This window comes from Cydia pomonella, chromosome 18 (genome assembly GCF_033807575.1).
Source record: "Cydia pomonella isolate Wapato2018A chromosome 18, ilCydPomo1, whole genome shotgun sequence".
NCBI lineage: Eukaryota > Metazoa > Arthropoda > Insecta > Lepidoptera > Tortricidae > Cydia > Cydia pomonella.
In genome coordinates, this window is record NC_084720.1 from 12858303 (window position 1) to 12878964 (window position 20662).

Consider the following 20662-nt stretch of genomic DNA (forward strand, 5'->3'; position numbering starts at 1 on the left):
ATTAACGTAGTATTAGCTATCGGCTGTTGATATACTTGTAATCGCGAATAAGTTTATTGATTTGTTTTAATAAATTCTACTTTCGTTTCGCAAACTGCATAGGTACCCCTCCACTAAACCAATTTCATGTTCTTTATCATCAAATGCTCCTGTATTGTAAACTTACATTAAACTTAAAATTAACGAACCATATCAACATCTCAGATAACAAATGCCATTTTGATGTTTTTGTATGAGGAGTACCTACAGTATAAATAATATTTTTCGTCTCATAACTAGTTTGGCTAGACTAATTTGTTTAGGAACATTAACTACGAATGAGCATTGTCTGCTTCAGGCTTAGGCAGGTACGATCATAGACCTAAATTGTTGTCATTTAAAATTAAAAGCTTATTTGGTTAATACTACGTTCTGAAATGTTCAATGTAAAAGTAACTTTCAATGGCCAAATAATCAAAGTTATTGACGGTTATGGTTGAATTATGATTTCGTATACCAAACAGTAATTGTGTACTTTTCATGTATAGGTTCCCAACTCAACGCTGTAGTCAACTCTAATTAATTTGACCAATTACGTGGCGCTGCGGTTCAGTGGAAAAGACACCAACGTGCGACTATTTCATGAGTAATTTGCATATAATTATGCACGCGTTCATGTCTTTTTGTACTACTGAGATGCTTACCTAATTTTCTTTAATTATTTAGGTTTTATAGTAGAAAAAGTATTATTTCAAATGACTGGTTGAAAAAATATTGTGGACAATAGTGATCTAATCAAATTTTTCAATCTCGTACCTTCATTAGACTACTCAGCAAGCTTTGTAGCCTAAACATGGTAATCGACTGAAAAGCTCTCTATTTTATCAAGATTATATAAAATACTATTTTATACTAGTTTCATGAAATATTTTAGATGACTGTAAGACTGAAGTCGCTCGTAGAACGTAGTTTTGGACCATTTCGATACAGAATGTGTGGTTTACTGTTTATTATTGCTACCACATTCATTGTACCTAGACTTGTCTACCGCATGTAGTTTACTTATGTTACCTACTGACAAAACCCAACATTGAATTTAATAGAACTGCATAAACATAAAGGTATTCTCTATCATAGCTCTCCCTTCCCAGCCTGATAAAACAGGAGCAATATTTCGACCAAGGGCAGAAAAACGCAAATCAGATCAACAAACCCATTACCTAATAATTAAATTAAAATCCGAGCACGCGCCGTTATTTCGGCTCTCGTATGGTCACCGTAACGGAACCATAACAAGTAACGGAGAACAATTATAACACGCGATACTGACCGATGTAGATCACTTATCCGAAGAGTGCCTTTAGTACTCGTTTTCTGTTTTTGTACCACGTTGGTGGCAAATAGGCGTAAGACCCGTTTCGTGGGCCATACACATTAACTAAGTTCAGGTCTTTTCAGCTGATAAATAGAAAATTCACCAATTTTGGTAAAATTCAAACTTGCGACCTTTTTGAACACCGCTCTAATAGCTCTTAACTAACTGAACTATCGAAACTTACCAGAAACGTGCGAATTTTGTAAGTATCGCTTGCAGACGTCTATTTGTTAAAAAACAGACATATTCAAAGGGCTTTAAAGCCAAATTTTTTATTTAACCCTTTTCTACATAAAGGGTGGGTTCTCCTGTTCTATTTACTTCTATTAACCTGTGGGAACTTTTCATTTTTATGAACATAAGCTCACTAATGGCTACAACTTTTATTTGTGTATCATCCACGTACACTTTTTTTGCGCGTACACCACGGTACTGAGTACCTTGTATACCCACTTCCTCCCTCTGCAGGGTGTCAGTTATTGTTGTTGCACATCAACGATTAGAGTTTTCGCGTGAGAAAGTGACCCTAATAAATACTACAATGTATATCGAGTGTACCCATTCAACAATAAGCATCCATAAACGATTAATTTGACTTAGTTTTCGTAAATAAGTAGACAATGTCCTCGTTTCAAGAACCAGTAACAAAATATCACTCACAATGTAGTAATAATTGACAAATAAAGGCATTCTCATCATTCCCATTAATCTTTAGCACAGTATTTCCTTGCGCGTTAACTACGTTCTTTCTCATACAGATCGCTAATGGTACACCACGGCAGTCATTAAAAATACAATTAAAATAGCTGATTGGTAGCGAGTAAACATGAGAATTGTTTTCAATACAACGGGAGTTCTAGGGAGCAGTTTTTCTGGTACTTTTAATATGAAGGTGTATAATTGAACTGCACTGATTAAGCAAAAATGCGCGTATCGTATCGTATGCGTCAACGCGTACTAACTACTTGAAATGTTCAACCAATTAGGCCTTTTTTAAATATTTGTCATAAAAGGTAACTATTACATACTTGAGAATTTAGATCATAAGTACTTATACATGCATTTAGAATTTTAGATATAAAAGTTTAATAAAAAAATGTAACTATAAAATCTGCCCGGTGCTTTCTATTTTCGCTATCCTTTCCAAAGCGTATGTTTTGATAAGTCATGCTTCGATTCAAGATACGTCACATTATCAAAATTAGATAGCAGCCCTGGGGCCAAGTTGATAATTGTAGAGTCAGCCGCATAGAAAAGGTAACCCCCCTACATAAAAGCGAATAGGATTGCTGACTGTATATCGACAAACGCCCAACCAAAAATTAAAAATGTATCGAGATGACAGATGTTCCGAAAAGACACGTGATTACTTCCATATATAATTTAAGTTTCGATTGGCTAGTCTCCCTGGTCTGGTTTTCTCATTTAGGAAACATTTTCTAACCCCAGAGGGGTAACATTTCGATGCTAAACGTTACTTAACCTTAGACCTTACCCTATTGAAACAAGAGTTACAAATGACCAGTCAACGGTGTGTCTACGATGGACCGATGGTCTTAACTTACGCAGTGAAACAGCTCATTATATTTTAGCAAACATGTCGTCAGGATCGTTCACGATGTGTGTGTTTAACTACTAAGTGTCAAGTCTAATGTTCGATTACGTATAGGACAAACAGTACTTGTATAGAATAGGCTAGATGTAATTATTTGTAAATTTCTCCTGTTCCTTGTGATGATCAAAAGTGTATGTGGGATCAATTTTAAGGGTAAATGGTAACATGTCTAAGTAGTCACTTTAGCAACATTTTGAGTGATCGCGTTTTTAAAGTGTGGAACGAAGTGAAAATGTACGTTAATTTCCTGACCAGAGTATATTAAATAAAAAAATACTGTGATAAAAATATTATACGATTATTATACGATGGTAATAGTTTATGAAGAGCTCTGTATTTTGAGATTAAAATCTTATTTTCCAAAAAAAGAGTGACTGGGCGGCAGATTCTTTCCGTGTACACTCGTAATGTGTAATAATAAAATAACAAGTAAATATCTAGGAATTTTAACTTTAAAATATTGCGTTAAGACAAGTATGACAAATACTTTCGAATACGGGGTATTTACTGTGTATATTTGTTTCGGAATTATTCCGGGAAGATGGCATGTGCAACTGTGCCGAAATATCGAGAATTCGGGAACTCGTTATAACAAATATACATGCTAAATACTCTGTATTTAACTTGTATGGTATGGCTGAATTATATAATATGGTTGTCATACAGTATATTTTTAATAAAATGTAAAGAATTAATGGTAAAGAAGTATGTTTTTTTTTTTTTTCATTTTTAAGTCAAGTAAAAATATTGTAATATTTTTAAAATTAGTTGCACTTTAATCGTTTAATCGTTTGAATACTGTTTTTACATCTCCACTTTTTATCGCGATGCCTAATTTTTTCCCCACTTTAGATTATGTACTAAAATTCAACATGTATTATCATCCCTATTCTGTAGACATTTTGTTGAAACACTTGGAACCCTTCGAACAATGAAGAGATTTTCAGGTCCACAGAACCAGGAACCTTGACAAGACAATATGTGCTTACGCGAGAACAAATTGTAAATAGGTAACGGTAATCAGTGAAGTGACCCTTTGAAGTACTTAATCCGGCAACAGACAGTAAACAAGTAAAATTATTAGGAATTTAGAAACCCCGACCAAGAAAGATCAGCCAATTACTTCAGTATTTAAAATAATTAAGGTAATTACTGTGAAGTAGTCGCCAGTCAACACGTAGGTACATTTAATCGAACAGATTTTTTTTCTATAAGACTCGTTTCCAGTAAGTCTTTTACTTATATTTCCCAACACTGAATAAGCCGCCGCCATAGGTAGTAAACTTCCAAAGGTTTAACTATAAGTATATTTTAAATATGTTCAGTTTTATGCTAAGTAAATACCGCCGCTAAGTTCAAACACTATACAATTTACATATGAAGCAAACCGCAGAATTAGTGTGTTCTCGCTTAGTCTTTAAAACACCTAAAACTGCCCATAACATAATGTTAAGCATAATATGACCATCTTTGAAAATGGTGAAGGGTGAGGTAACTACACACAGTCAAAGTTAAGGTTTGTTCAAAGGCAGTATAAAATCATCTATGGGGATATCGTGAGTACGTACTAGTACATCTACCAGTAATTTTTCTTAAACTGTATCTAAGAGTAAAAAAGGTGATGTAAAAGAATAGACCGCTGGAAGTAAACCGGCGATTTCACTATATGGAGTTTTAAATTTTCAATCCTCTTGCATAGAGATTTTGAATTTTGTCCGCAATTTCTATAATTCACTCTCTATGGGTCAGTCTGTCAGTTACAGAGTTGAAATCTCTTTCGGTCGTCTTGAAAACCACTTGGTCGTCTTTACGAGGAATCGCTACATCAAAAGGACGAAAACGTCAAAAACTCTCGTACCGCAACTGGTTGCGCAATATATTATATAGTAGTAGTAGGTAACTAGGTTTTGTACTATAAGAGAGACGTCTGCTTTACAGCAACACCTTGCAAGCGATAATACAAAGTTCGGCAGTGACATTCCGAAAGGCCGCATTTTCGAATCTCGCCCGAAGAGGCTCTTCCATTTTTATTATTATTAAAAAAATATGAAGGATCGTAGTAGTTGATCTCATGAAGTCGTGATTCTTAAGCATTAGTCTCCATAAAACATGAATATTGGCGTTTGTCAAGTCTATTTGGTTGGTGATCGACTGTGTTCTACCTATAATTGTCATACCTACCTCTACTCTCCAGTGATGTTTACTATGCAGCTAAAATTCAGTCTCAAATCAAAACAACCAATTGTACAGTAAAATCGTGGCACGCCTCTGTTGTAACTAAACGATCGTGATGTGATTGCTCCATCAGCCGATATCACCGAAAATCACGAACAGACACATCTCTTGCGCATACGAATCCGTCAATTAAGGACTAACATATGTTTTACATGAATAAGTGAAATTTTCGACGATTTTATCGACTGTATTACGAGTAGCATCAAAAGTAGCCATACTTTTTAGTTCGAGTATAGTCTGACCACAGACAATGTTGACAATGTTTGTTTTTATTTAGTCTCCCCGTTTCATAACAAAGTTTTTTACTCAATTTTTAGGTGTTCACTTTAGTATTAACATATAATTGCATAGTATACGTAATTGTGAAAGTTGGATGACAATGCAAAAATATATAGCGTCGCTGAGATGGTCTGATGGTAAACTCGAATGGTGGCTGTAAGAATTTTACAATTACAAGCTATAGAATTTGGGCTCATAAGAATATTTAGAATCGTTAACAATAAAAATGTTATAGAAACCTACAGGTATTAAGTAGTATACATAAATACTTAAGTACGTTTAATGCATTAAGTGACAAAGTATGAAAATGCACAGCGTCTTCTGTGGCCCGCTATATCAGTAAAGTTGCACTTTAATGACTATATTTGCACCCACTGCTATAAAGTACGCACTATCAAACATAAAATTACTTGTGTGAGATAGCACGAAGGACCAATATTATACATATTAAAATAGTCATTAACTATAGAGGGCTTTATGTTATATAATATTAATATTTATGTAAGTATAAGTTACACATAATTTCAATTGCTAATGTGACCCAAGGTACAAACATAATGTAATAGACCTGACAACATATTTAAATATTAGTTGAGGATGCAATTCATTTTTTTGCTACGCTTATTTAGGATTCTACATGATCATCGTCCATTACACAATTTATGTTTACATTTGTATCTACAGTCTAACATCTGGGGTATGTCCCTTATCTACATGAAAAGATTGAAAATTATAGAAGTGAAATGTTTTATATTTGCTCTTAAAAAATATACTTGTCTGTCTGTATAGGCGAACAGTTGCTGTGAAATTGTATACCTAAATGAGAAAACGAGATGTTATATTGCAGAAGTCTCTTTTACATTCCTTATTCTCTTCTATCTTGCTTCCAAAAATTTTAGCAGGCATGTTTTTTTACGAATCCAACTACCATTTGACATCTGATCGGAAGATTGATGTCAGATATCTGCGATATCTACGTTAGGAAACCCAGAGGGGAAACCAGGCCTTATTGGGAATATAGATCGTGACATTCACGACAACGCGTGTATAGACTCATATTATCATGTTATTACAGGATTTGACAAATCTGCGTTATCGTGGATGACACGAACTTCTAGTCAGGTCAGTTCTTACTATTGCAAACCAACACACTATTAAGTACGTAAATATCATTACATTAAAAGCAATCTCTAAATCATTCCACGTGCGTGAATTAACTTGTGACCTGCCATTCCCCTCACAGGAACTGCGAGAGGGTCAGACTATCGGCTATTATCATACTCTATTAGCATTTTAGTTGTCACTTGATCTCATTATGCAAAACGTGTTCATTTCAATATTAATAAAAATAATCATAGGCTTATGTTTAAAAATTTCTGAGTAATTGTATTTAAAGTGTTCTGTGAAGTAAAGTAGGACAACCGGGACTAAACTAGATTTGGGGTAACATGTATAATTTGGATTCAAAACTTCTACATTTGTCTTACCCAATTGTTTTTCTCCTGCACTAAGCCTACGTGTAAATAGCAAAGGGTTATAGTAAAAGCGTGGGTCTAACAAACCGACCTTAGTTTGGTATTACGAGTACATAACTACATATCGCACTTACAATATTTATCTTGTTAAATCTCAAGGGCCAAATATAGAAAAACTTATCTTCTACTATTTCACTTAGACACTATACTCACACTGCGCCGCAACATCAACTTACAACTCGAAATGTCACATAATCACGTAATTACCAGTGACATACGGCTTTCTGGCCTAGACCTGCAATATTTTAAACGGTTTAGTGCACCGACGTGGCACGGCCGCTCATTACATCATATTAGCTGCGATGCGTTGCCCTTTGCGTCGGTGCGGTTTGTGAATTTACTCAACTGTGGGAACACTGTCATGTCACCCTTATGATCGTCCAACAGTTTATACTTGAATGTAGGAACTAGTATCATTAGATTCATTAGACTCCAAGAGTAATGACTCGTTGGTAAATGTACCAACAAAAGGAATCAGCGATTTTTACATTGGTCTCTATTAAGGTTTAATTTAGTCAGTCGACAATCAGATACAATTTTGCAATATTTGGGTGAAAGCATAATAATATTTATGATCAAAGTGGGTGCGTACATTTTAACAGTGTCTACAATTTACAAGAAAAGGAGATCTTGGAATTAGTTTGATTTGTTATAATAGCATGTGTTATTGTATCAACATCGAGTGGCAATCATAATGCGACTGACTGTTAGAAATAATGTTTCACATTATTGGAATGTAACAGTAACCTAATAAAAGAACACGCCTAGGTACAGTCAGCATCAAAAGTAGCGGATCAAACAAGGTTTCAAAAGTATCTACCATTCTGTAACAGCTTAACAAAAGTTGATCGTTATATATGTAGAACAATTTAGACTGTAAAAGATATACTTTTGAAGGTAAATTTTAGGGAATTATCTATATTTGGAAAAGTTATCCGGAATATCAGATACTTTTGGCGCGCTGTTTCATCCGCTACTATAGATGCTGACTGTACTATAATATTGTCTAAAGTAAATTCATATTTAAATTAAAATATAACAAGCACGTTTTTATTCTAATATTGGATAATAAACCAGGTTTTTGACGTTTTGCACAAAAAACATAAAAATCTAATTTTCTGCTACCTGATCCTCTCATACAAAAACGCAGACTTATTTTTGGTAACTTCGATATATCACACGCGTACTGGAGCGAGCTAATTGAGCATATGTTATTAAAAACTATGTATCTTAACATAAACCTATGATTGTATAGATTAACAATTAATCTTGTTTCCGTTCTATAATAAGGAAGCAAAGCAACCTTAGCCACGCAAGCTTAGCAAAGTAATTCTTGGGCAGTTATTAGCACGGTCGAGCGGCCACCATCCTACCATATCGCACCGGCCGGCAATCATAAAGCACACGACATTACCTAACAACCCAAAAACACCTCTAAACACTAAGAAATAAGACATAAAAGCAAGAACAAAAGCTTATATTCATCATCGCTTTTTAAGTGAATGAACTATGCGCATATTAAGTATTTGTTCTAAGTAAATTACTTTAGGTATTGCTGATTATTATGAATGGCAGGACTCATTATAAAAGCAAACTTAAACTTTTTAAATGTTAAATATGACACGAAAGCGCAATTAAAGTAATTAACATCGTTTGCATACGTAAAAATTGTGTAGAAGAAAAAATATAGGCTCAGGACTTATAAAGACATTTCTACTATTTCCAGACGACGTACATACGACTTTTTTTGGTAAATAACGACCACCCGGTCAAAGAGTCAACAGAGATGTTTGTTGTTAATAAAGTACCATGAATGGTTTGTGGGTCCAACTGCCATTGGGTTTCAATTAAGCATGGATAAGTTATATTACAATGGATAGAACACACGTGTCATGCTAAAAGCACTTAACTGTTTACTTGAATATTAATGAAAAGGTACTGAAGTGTTGATTCTTACTGGTTGTATAAATATTAATGAAATATGATCCATTGGTTTGAACGGGATGGAAATTAAAGGATAGAACTAGACGCGGAAATGGGAATCCCATGGTGAGATGGAACTTAGTGCATTAAAGAACGATAAGACTTAAATCACTCTTGTTGAGTTCAGGCACAAGCCACAGCATATATCTATTACTAAATTTACATAGGTAAGTAGCTATATAATTATATACGTAAATATATTAATTAAATATTCGTTTCCTTTCCAGATCGCAGAGACCATGACAACTACAAGAAAGTATTAAGGTAAGATCTACTTATCCAAATGTGGACACTGTATCCAGTTATATAAATAATAAAAATATTATTGCATGGATAAAGAAACGTAGGTATGACAAAGAATCGGACACTCGCATGTACAATAGACGGTGTCAAGCGTCCGAAATGTGGTTCTTCATAACAAGCTACTGGCAGTAGGTATTACTTGTAAGTACCTACTCAAACAACAATCACAATTTTATAGTGGATATTGAAATGAATAAATTGTATGTGGGTAACTATTTAATTTATATTTCAAAAACCAAGGAGGAAAACCAATCAAATTATAACTTGACCCGTTATCAAGCGTTTAATATATTATTATCATTTATTAGCGTGATGAGCAAGGATATTTATTCCTGAGTCATGGGTGATTTCTAAGTATTTATAAATATCTATATATTCTGTATATCGCTGTCCAAGTACCCTCAACACAAGCCTTATTGAGCTTACTGTGGGACTTAGTCAATTTGTGTAATAATGTCCTGTAATATTTATTTATTTATCAAACGACGAAAGGCTGGCATTTTATACAACACTCGCATATAGGTATACTATTATTATTAAGTCTTGTTAAGAATTCCCGTTTAATTAGAGGTTGAAAGTGCAATGATATTGGTTCTAATTAAAATGAAGACGCTCAGATACCAAATGCAAAAAATGGATCTTTATTTTTTTCTCTGCATGATCAAATTAACTTTATCTGTTATGACTGTTATGCAGACGCAATAAAATCAAAAAGTACATAATAGGCTCTTTGCGTGAGACTGGCGTCCGCTTGGCGACCGGTGGAGTATATTATAGTATTTTATGCAACAGTTGTATAAGAAGGGTCAAAAAAGGCGAGTGGCGTGAGTTACAATGTGAGCCGGAGCCGAAGGCGTAGGCGAACATTGTAAAGGAATACGCCACGAGAATTTTTTGACCTACTTATACAACGTTGCATACAATATTTTTCCTACGAGTCAACAAAAATAAATCTTAATTTAGGTAAACAAATTACAGCAAAAGTATATAGCCAAGACGCGCGAGCATACCTTGTTCCGCGCCCAGCCCGCCCCGGGCCGCGGCCGGCCGGCCGGTCGGCGATACCTCCTCGTAACTCATGATGCCCTGGTACTTGCTACTTGCTAAATTAATTTTTTGGACAGTTTTTTCTCAATTTTGGCCACCGTAGCCTACGGAGACTAACAAGCAACGCTAAGCGGTCTTCGTAGTCTATGGGTGTTGCTATATTACGGGTGTCACATGCGTGTTTCTGACTTATGAAGTAATTATTTTTACTATGCAACCAAATGAATATTTTGTAAGTTGGCATCAATGCACTTAGTTTAAAACTGTATTCGTTTTGGTTTTGTTAGGTTGGTAGCCATTAATCGCAGTAACGTTATAGCTTATAAAAGCACAAGAGCTTTTATGAGGAATAGACAATATAGACTTTTCTTGAAATCTTTTATGTATGTTCTTATATTCGTGTTAATGAATGCATAAATGACAGATAACAGTAGAGGAGTAGGAAAATTATTTGACAGATTTGATGAGCCTACGATACATATTTTTGCTATATATCTTAGCGCAATAATCGTTATAAATTCTTCCGCCACGCATTTCGCATATAGTCAATGCTAACAAAGAAATTCCTCAATCAAATAAACTTACAGTACAAATTAGAGCCTTAAATTTATAATTAGATATATGTAAAGTAAAAAATCGTATTTCAATAACTAACGTGTAATGGCATCTGTCCCATGATGCTAGTTTTTAATACAATAATTGCAAGAGATAAGATGACGCATCGCATGTCACCAAGCACGCGTCGTGGCTATCACTACGCATTTAACTCGCGTCATGAACACGACATATGCGATCGGTACACAACGACGACAGCACATATATTCCTTTGCCATGAATTGCTATCGAAAGTTCGAATTAAGTACGTTACTATAGTCGTTAGTAAGTAAAAGTCAATACAAAGTTTTGTCTGACTTTTGGTATTGTTAACTTGCTCAAAATTGTCTACCATGCCAAACATTGCCTGGGTAAAAACGGAACGGAAAAAACGGTTGTCTATATTTAGTTACTAAGTTTAATTAAAATTAAGTAATTAGGAATCAGATATGGAGAGCTGTTTGGTAAAGAACCAATGTTTTTTCAAGCCTGCTTGGCACTGTAGGCAATGTTGAGCAAGTACATATATATATATATAATTCTGTGGCCCTAGTGAAAAAGGGTACAAGTCTCTGGCAGCGCAGGTGTAAAGGGGTGTAAGTTCCACGTAACACTTATGCCCTTATACACCTAAACTGCCAGAAACTTGTACCCTTTTTCACTAGGGCCACAGATATATACATATACTTATATTATAACAGTGGCTTGGTTTATCGCCTTACATGGGTCTTTGTTAGCTGTACAAAAGCCGGTAAAGACAAACGAAGACTTACGCGTAGTCAACGCGAATGAATATAAAGTCGGCATTTAATGCTGCACAAGCGATTCTCGCCTACTTATATGAATTTTGAAATACTGCTGTTATTCATAAACGCCCTTAAATGGTTATAACTATTAGTTTATCCTTGTCTGTCATAGATTTTTGTCTATTGGAAATATTAACTCTGTAGAAAGACTAAGGAATGAATGATTTCAGTCGCACTTAAAATTACGAGTACTCCTTTCTAGCATATAGGGGAGGCAAAATTAGAACGAAGTACTTTATGGGTTCTGATGGGACATTCCACAAAAAAGTCTAAGCCAGGGGTTCCCAAAGTGTGCGCCGCGGCGCCCTGGTGCGCCGTAGAAAGTAAAGAGGGGCGCCGTGAGTTCTATCATTATCCGAAACCACAAATATTCGCGGGTACCTATTTGAGCGCTCGCATCGGTAAATAATATAGCGTCGTGTCACTCTTTTTCGACCGTGATTTTAAATTTACAAGGGCGCCGTTGCAAAATACTAAACTTGTAACTGCGCCGCATGTTGAAAAAGATTGGGAACCCCTGGTCTAAGCACTTTATTGGAGACGTGACGTGTATGGCAGCTACCTTAAAAACCTGCAGATGTCTGTATAATATACCGTTGAATTCAAAGCTAAGTTATCGTTATATTCGTTATCATGCCAAATATCGGCTTTTTAGCTTAATCAAAATTGTTAAAAAAATTACTTAATTATATGATGGTATCAGTTAATCGTAGTGATTCGATGCTCAACATCAAATTTCCGACGAAACAACTACACCGATGAACTTTATTCTATTATAATAAGGCATAACATACATTTTAACGGCAACCCTAAAAAATTACGCCCATGGCGACGAGCCCTAATACGCCATGTAATTGATACGGTCAGCTATGTCTTTATCCCTTTATTAATTCATCTCGCGGCTTACGGTGTATTGAAAGTAATTGTAACACTGCCCGAGGATCTGATAATAAGCGTCGGGTCTAATCCAGCTTGGCCGTGTATTGTGGGCCTTGCGCGAGCGCACGCGAGTCGAGTTCGCTGGCAACTGGTCGTGCATCTCCAATATGTCCATCTCTATCGGTATTGCACATAGTGACAGAGGTGGCGAAATACATAGTTTTGAGTAGTTTTTTTTGACAGTTAAGACGAAAGGGCACCGCCGCTTCTTTATACATGCGTAGTCCCCATTTTCCTCTCTTGATATTGAAATTATGGAAAATATTTTTACTTACATAATTTGATGTCTATTATCCATAGCTATGCCCCTACGTTTGACTTTTTCCGATTTTTTTATTATTGTAAAAATTAGGTGCAAAAACAGATCTCATAATTTTTTTTAAAAAGCTTTTATAATAATTAAAATTTTGAAAAAAAAAAAATCAAACGTAGGGACATAGGTGTGGTTGATATACAACAAATTCTGTCAAAATATTTTCAATAATGTAAATACCCAGAGAGGAAAATGAGGACCACGGTTGTATGAAAAGGTGATTTCGCACGGGTACTCCACTTTCGTCTAAATATCTGTCAATAGCATGAACATTTTGGCCTACTAATGTTCACAATTTTTCCACGTCGTTATCGTTGCATTTACCTAGTTCCCCCAACACGCACTTCGTACTAGTGATTATGAGTCATTAGTTTTTGACAGATGACATCTGATAAATGTCAAATAGTATACATTTTGTCACATAAAATTTCCTATTTTTCCTACGCCGCGTGTCGTTGTCACTATTTTTTAAATAGCTTCCTCACTACACACTTTTCACATTATCAATATAAGTTTTCCAGAGCTTTTGACTCGCCAACGCTCAAGTGTTAGGAATGACGCTGGTTATTCATAGATGCATTTAATTGTAGCCTACCGTTTCTCTAGATAAAGATATCACTAGTACGAGTTGTTAAGTGCGATACGAGTGCTTATACGGAAATAAAATTGACTTACCGAAGTCATACAATAACGAAATCATGTTGCTTAATGTTATGAAAGCATGTTTTGTTTCATTTAGATTTTTAATGTCCCTACATAAGTACTACGTAAAAAAATAAACTTAAAAGGGAAGTATACCAAGTACTCGTCCGTACAAAAAGAAAAAATGTTTTTCCGCATCTAAATATTTTCCATTTTCGATCATTTTTTAGCATGTTATTGTTGGCGCCACTTTTCGATACTTAACAAATTGAACACATATCAGTGAAAAAATAAGGATCAAAGTCAAATGGCGTTCTAAAAGTTTTAATTTAGTGTCGAAAGATGGCAGTAAATTTACGTCGCTACTCTTTCGCCAAATTCTCTTTGGTTTAGCCAACCAGAGTTTAAAAAAAATAGTAACTCTTTTTTATATCTTAATATTCATAATACATAATCTCATAATATATCATAACATAATATTGCCAAAAATATAAATAGCAATCTTGAGTTCTTTTTCTAGTAACTTAATCGATTTGAAACCTGATTAAGCAACTTTCGCTCTATAGAAAAAACATAAACATGTATCATGACGACATTCCTAACATTCCTCATCCTTGCACGGAATTCGTGCGCAGACTTATAGGTCTAAAACGCACCATAAAAATTTAAATTATTTTTGCACATAAGCTTATTCGTAACAATTTTTTTTCCGCCAAGATGTAAAAAGACATAGTACGTTGTATGCAGAAAACACACACACAAATACAAAAAAAAATCAGCCGAATTTGCCCAAAACTTAGTTTATTTTTTTATCCTTATAATTATAAGCTCAGATATGCGTTGTTAAAAATCTGTCGGGTTATATGGGCCCACGGTGTATAAGCTTACATATATAACATGAAAATTGCGTTATTTTATTTATGATCGAACTCATCGATTACTTTCATATTTTTGTTAAAACTAACTATTAACCACAATGATATCAGCACGGCCGTCCGCTCAGTGCTCGGCTGCGGACCTGAACTCACGGGGCCATAAACCAAATTCACCATTCTCCTTTTCCACATACGAGAACTGTGAAATTCTAACGTGCCAGAGATCAATATCAAAACCAGGCATATCTAACGGTGATTGACGTAGGTGCTTACTTTTACAGCTTTTGCTGACCATATGACCAGTAAATAGTAACTGTCAAAGCCGGTGTGACATGCCCGTTATCGGGGCGAGATCGCGATATCAACCACTATAAGTAAACCTCTATCTTAGTAACAAATATGCGGGATTGCGGGTCATAATTAGACTGGCTTTTTGTGTGATGTGCTTCGTTGTGAATCGGCGGTTAGATGATTCAGCGGTTTCAGGGGAGTAATAAATAGCTGTATCATGGTATAATGATATGTCACTGATCGCAGATCTTGCGGGGGTGATTTGTGTGACATGCATGGTACAGTCACCTACAATAATATGTTACCTACTCTTCGAACGCCTAAAAACTCCTATGGCTCTACAAATAAGATTTTATTACGTAGTACTAATAACTAACCCCCTTATTCATAAACATGTACTAAAGTTACGATACCGCTGATCATCGTTTGTCCCTTTCCGACGTATTGGTCTGATGGAAAGGGACAAACGATGATCAGCGGCATCGTAACTTTAGTACACGTTTATGAATAAGGGGGTTAGTGACTAGGTCGGTACATAGTAGGTCCTGATCCGCAAAATAATTAATGTTTTTTGTTTCTTATTTGACTCTGATGATGTGAACATTGGCTTTACCTATGTTATATATTATTGAAGTCACTTTTTATAATAGTTTATCACAAGTTTTTTTATGCAAAAGTTAACAATTATACTGTTAAGTATCTGGCCGATTTACATAAACGTTACTAAATTTTATATTTTTTTATTAGATCAATATTTGTTTCGGCAGACTAAAAGCTAATTATACTCATAACTAAGCGTGAATACTAATGACTATCAAAGTACAAAAGTGTTTGTACAAGCAATTTTTCATAGCATACAAGACTTGTATGATTAATACAAGACTTGATAAGATTCAACACGGTATTAATAATCCTTACATTGTAAAAAATCATATTTATAGTATAATTTGCTACAAAAGCTGTACTTCCCTATTTCGTAATAATTTATCATGGAGGAAATTACTACGTACTTACAGTTGATTATTTTGCGACAGTGTTGCTACTTGCTACTAGTAAAATCTAAATTAATTTATAGACGCTCGCATCTTGCCCGTGATTCATAGATATTATATTAAGTTATGAAGTTTATGAATATAATAACATTGGGCACGAGTCTTAGCGGTATGTTTTTATTATAGTCTGTCAAGCCATTTACGCCATTAGAAAAAACCGGCAAATTTAAAAAATGTAGGCGCGAAGGGTTATCGTCCCATAGAATGTGAATTTAATGTCTGAGCGTTGACGAGTGTTGGCTACGCGGGATGGGTGTGTAAACAAAATCCATAGCCATAGACAAGCGTAGTTATTTCTTTCTATCACTCTTCCATATTAGTACTCCAGAGACATTGCGTTTCGTTCGCTACGGAGCGTTAACGATCGCCATCTTGTCTACGCACCGTGATGTTAATTCTTTTATTCAGCAAAATAAGACACGTTCCATTCAAAATATTAAAACATGCAAGTAATAGTTAAGAGCTTTGGATGTCATTGGAAGGTATTTCTAAGTCTACAGAGACACATTCATATGGCTAAACGACATATGTATTTTTATAAACGTTAAAAAAAACCTAAGGCGCGATGCGCGGGAAATGTGTCAGATGTTAGAACTGAGAATTCCATTAAAAGATCAAGTACCTAACAATAAGACACGGATATAAATATGTGTTAGTATTGTTGAATTTTTCTAATGCCGGCACTTCGTGCAATTGAGATTATTGTAATATTAATTGTGATTGTTAATCAAACAGGGAGTCTTTTAAAGTTACTTAATTTCAACCCGAGCGTGACATGAGAGAGAAGTGTGATATTTGATTATTATGTCATATGCTTTTTATTTTTTTATCCCTGAAAGTGTAGAATTAGCCTTGAACAGCAATGTATATAGAAATACTGAAAAAGACGTGGGTGGTATATAAAAAGGCGTCGTCGCGTCATGCGTCAAGACAGTTACTTAGGTATAATATTATACCTCATAGTTATAACGCTTTTTGAAACATTGCAGTAAAAAATCGTATACCTATTATATTTTTTCTGAGTGATACCAGTCAAGTGTTAAAAGAAGCTTTGCAAAAAATTATTGGGCCAGAATATAAAACCGGTGATTCAAAAAAACACACGTTAGGTGCTAGATTAACTCAGTCTTATCTGTAAAAAAAAAACCGGCCAAGTGCGAGTCGGACTCGCGCACGAAGGGTTCCGTACCATTATTTATAAAAACGGCAAAAAAAATATGTTTGTTGTATGGGAGCCCCCCTTAAATATTTATTTTATTCTGATTTTAGTATATGTTGTTATAGCGGCATCAGAAATACCATAATCTGTAGAAATTTCAACCGGCTAACTATCACGGTTCATGAGATACAGACGGACGGACGGACAGCGAAGTCTCAGTAATAGGGTCCCGTTTGACCCTTTGGGTACGGAACCCTAATAAATGGTGTCAATATCTGTAAAATAAACAGTATAAGTATTCAATTCACGCATGCTCGTATGGCTAAAATAGTTGACGTTGGTAAGATGATAATATTATCTTCAAATCGTAAATAATAATACTCGTACGTTTAACAGCTATTCTCGTATTCTTTTATAGTATCTTTAAGTTGTATATTTGAATTGTTTTATGATACTGATGCAGTTTTAGACCTAAACGATGAATATCCTAATAAAACTGAGAACCATCCGTTTGTTTCTAAAATATTATTTTGCAGATTTATTGTCTCGTTTGAGCATATTGGTCGATGAGAATATTTTTATTGATTGTGAAATTTAAGTTAAATGTTGTATATCTGTTATCTATTTTTATCGTCGGTAATTTACACGATCTTGAATATGTTTTATAAGTCTATCTGTCCTATTAGGAGGAAAAGAAACGACTGGTTCTTCATAGAAACGTAGTCCCCATTTGCCTCTTCCGATACTTTGATTTATATTAACTAATGCTTTGACCGTTTGTTTTTAAGATTTTTTGATAATTTGTAAAAAATGTATAGAATGAATTTTATGAAATTATTTTTTCGGCTCGGGCCTTAATATGTTAAACAAAAGCCTTTGTTATTTTTATGGAGATGCGTCTTAGGCGCGTGCAGAAGCAACCGTGTCGTTAAAAAGCAACTATCGTGATAGTATTAAGGTTCAAATTTATGTAACAGCTCATTCTGAGATAACGAGTTTGGGTAATGTAGGACGATTGGTCGCGCGTCGACCAGGTAACAGAATGAGCTGAACCATATACATAGGACGGTAAAATTGCTTTTTAATGAATAAAAGAAATAAAGACTTTTGTTTAACAGATTAGGGCCCAAGCCTAAAAATCCCATCTCTAAAAATTCATATTATACAACGAATATGAATTTGTACATAGTGCAAGCTTTGCTTAGTTTGGGGTTCGGTTGATCTATGTAAGATTGTCCCCAAATATTTATTTATTTAAGTAGTATTTACTTTCGCAAAGCTCGGTGATACATTCTCCATCCATGGTATCGAAACGAAAACCCATAACGGAAATGCCATGGCGTTCATGCATCTAAAACTTCTAAAAGGACTAAATATTTATTGTTATGTTTATTTATTTATTTTATTTTTTTGGAGGACAACACGGTAATCTTGTGAATTATCTTTTTTCGCATCATTTTAGCTATAGTCAAATTGTAAAGAGAACATATCTGCGATGCATGGATCAACCCGAGCGCCGTCGAACTTGCCCGTACGTTTACGTATACAAGAGAAAACACTTTTAGTATTTAATACCTGCTTTGTTCTTTAGTACTTACTAACCAAATATCACTTATTACCTCTTAATTTATTCAGAAGTTTGATTGAATTTCATTCTAAACAATTACCTACGTGGATAATTACGGTTTTCGGGAAACCCGTGTCAATATTAGCTCTACCACTTGATATGTCCATTCGATTGCTTGATGTCATAATCTATTTGATTTGTATTTGTGTTTAGAAACCGTATGGTTGAAAGCCGTGTAGGAATCGAACGTACGATTCGAATAGCTGTAACGGAAAATCAGATATCCGGATTCAAATGGCGACTATACGAACAACTCCAATTAGCCGTTTCGAAAACGTGTTTTGATTGTTAAGATAACTCGTCAATTCGAATTTTTGTGCGAATGAAGCCATAGGTGAACTGAAATAAATGTCATATACGAAAGAAAAAGTTACTAAGGCCCCAGTGCCCGAGGATGGAATCGAACCAGCGTCCTCTTCAATCGCGGCAGATGCCTAAAATCACTCGGCTACCCGTCTGTCATCCGTACCTAAATCGTCTGTATCTGTGTAAAAAAATACAAGTTGTAACAGTTTCATTCAAATAATTTAATTTGTCTATAGCCATAAGTATTATTTGGAAACCTAATTATAATTGGCTTAGGCCAACCTGGCAGTAAATAGACCATTTAGCTTCCTAAGTGATACAATGTACTATACTTAAGCACCCGCCCGACCACAAGCCGGCTCGTTCGACAAAGCCATTACAATCATTGGTCTCGCACATATGGAGCATCACCAATCGCATTTTTTCGCCACATGCATTACCGCACGATCCATTACGTTATCGAGATAATGCCGGCATTGCATTCCTTTTGCTAACCAGTAAACCAGTGTAAATGTGACTTAAGATTCGTAACAACTACACGTAATCAGAAAGCGTAGTTATTCTGGTTGGCTTGAACGTTCAATGCATTTGCGCTTTGAAGTAATATCCTAGGCAGTGTGTCTAACCACAAATGTGGACCATTAGTTGCGCATGATTCCGAGCACGCGATCTATGTCGTCGGGCGTGTGCGCAAGGCATGCGGTTTTTTACATCACATCTGATTGACCAGAAGCCCCTGTCATATTTCTGCGAGGAAATGGCTAGAAGTAAATTCGCATGTCCGCGTTCTGGAGGTTTCATTATAGTATATTTTAGCATAAAGGAATACGTACCGAAAAAAAGCCACAGGAAAGAGAATTCCCATGATCACGTTAGAAGCAAGTAAAAATGCAAATACTAGTACAAAGTAGAAGAAGATGACGACGAAAGGTATACAAATATTAATAATTGGTATTGGATTAACGTATAGCTGAATACGGCCTGTAGGTTACGTGATTCACTCAGATTTAATCGGAAGATTCTGTGCTCATACAGTGGCGGCGCGTCACAAATATTCATAGTGAACCCGGAGCTAGTTTTGCTTACCTTTTCTCCATGAACCGATCGTGAAAGAACTCAACGGGCTGAAATTAGACAAGCCGGTGAGAATAGAGTTTAAAGTATAACGATCCGCCACTGGTGCTCAATCTATTTGTAAGTACTTAGTCTTCTTTTTGTAATTTATTTTCCTTACCCTAATCAGAACGCACAGGTGGTATCATAAGCCCTATTATGGTTTAGTGTGTTTCAAAACGTACGTCAAATTACGAACTTAAATTGAGATTGATTTTCTATAAATCCCTAATCACGATTTTAAAACAGCTTATCAAAATTTTCCTTAAAGTCCGATTAAGCGAAGAAAGAACTCTAATGATATGTGCATCTTAGCATTCAAAGCGCCGCGTCGACTTTCAGTAGATAACCTTAATTAAAATTTATGCCATCTGATGTATAAGTCACTAGACAAAAAAAGGTGAAGGCAGCTCTTTTCATAAAGCACAGCCATAGATTACATCCCACTAATAGATATTAGATTAACAAGTGTGATAAATCATAGTTTTACTCACTTACTAGATGCACAACTTGTTAGCTATTATTTTGCCATCTATCTTTTTTGTTCCGCCTTTCATTGAATACTCATTTGAAGTAGTTGTCTATCACTCTTAT

The 20662-nt window shown here is 35.2% G+C and overlaps 1 protein-coding gene across 1 annotated transcript in view; it reads left to right on the plus strand.

Annotated features, from left to right (window-relative positions):
• The first annotated feature begins 7575 nt into the window (after positions 1-7575).
• LOC133527506 (uncharacterized) overlaps positions 7576-20662 on the plus strand; it is a 72075-nt gene continuing 58988 nt past the window's right edge. Inside the window, exon 1 of the mRNA XM_061864544.1 lies at positions 7576-9265. The gene's annotated coding sequence lies outside the window, so the exon portion shown is untranslated. The remainder of the gene's footprint in view (positions 9266-20662) is intronic.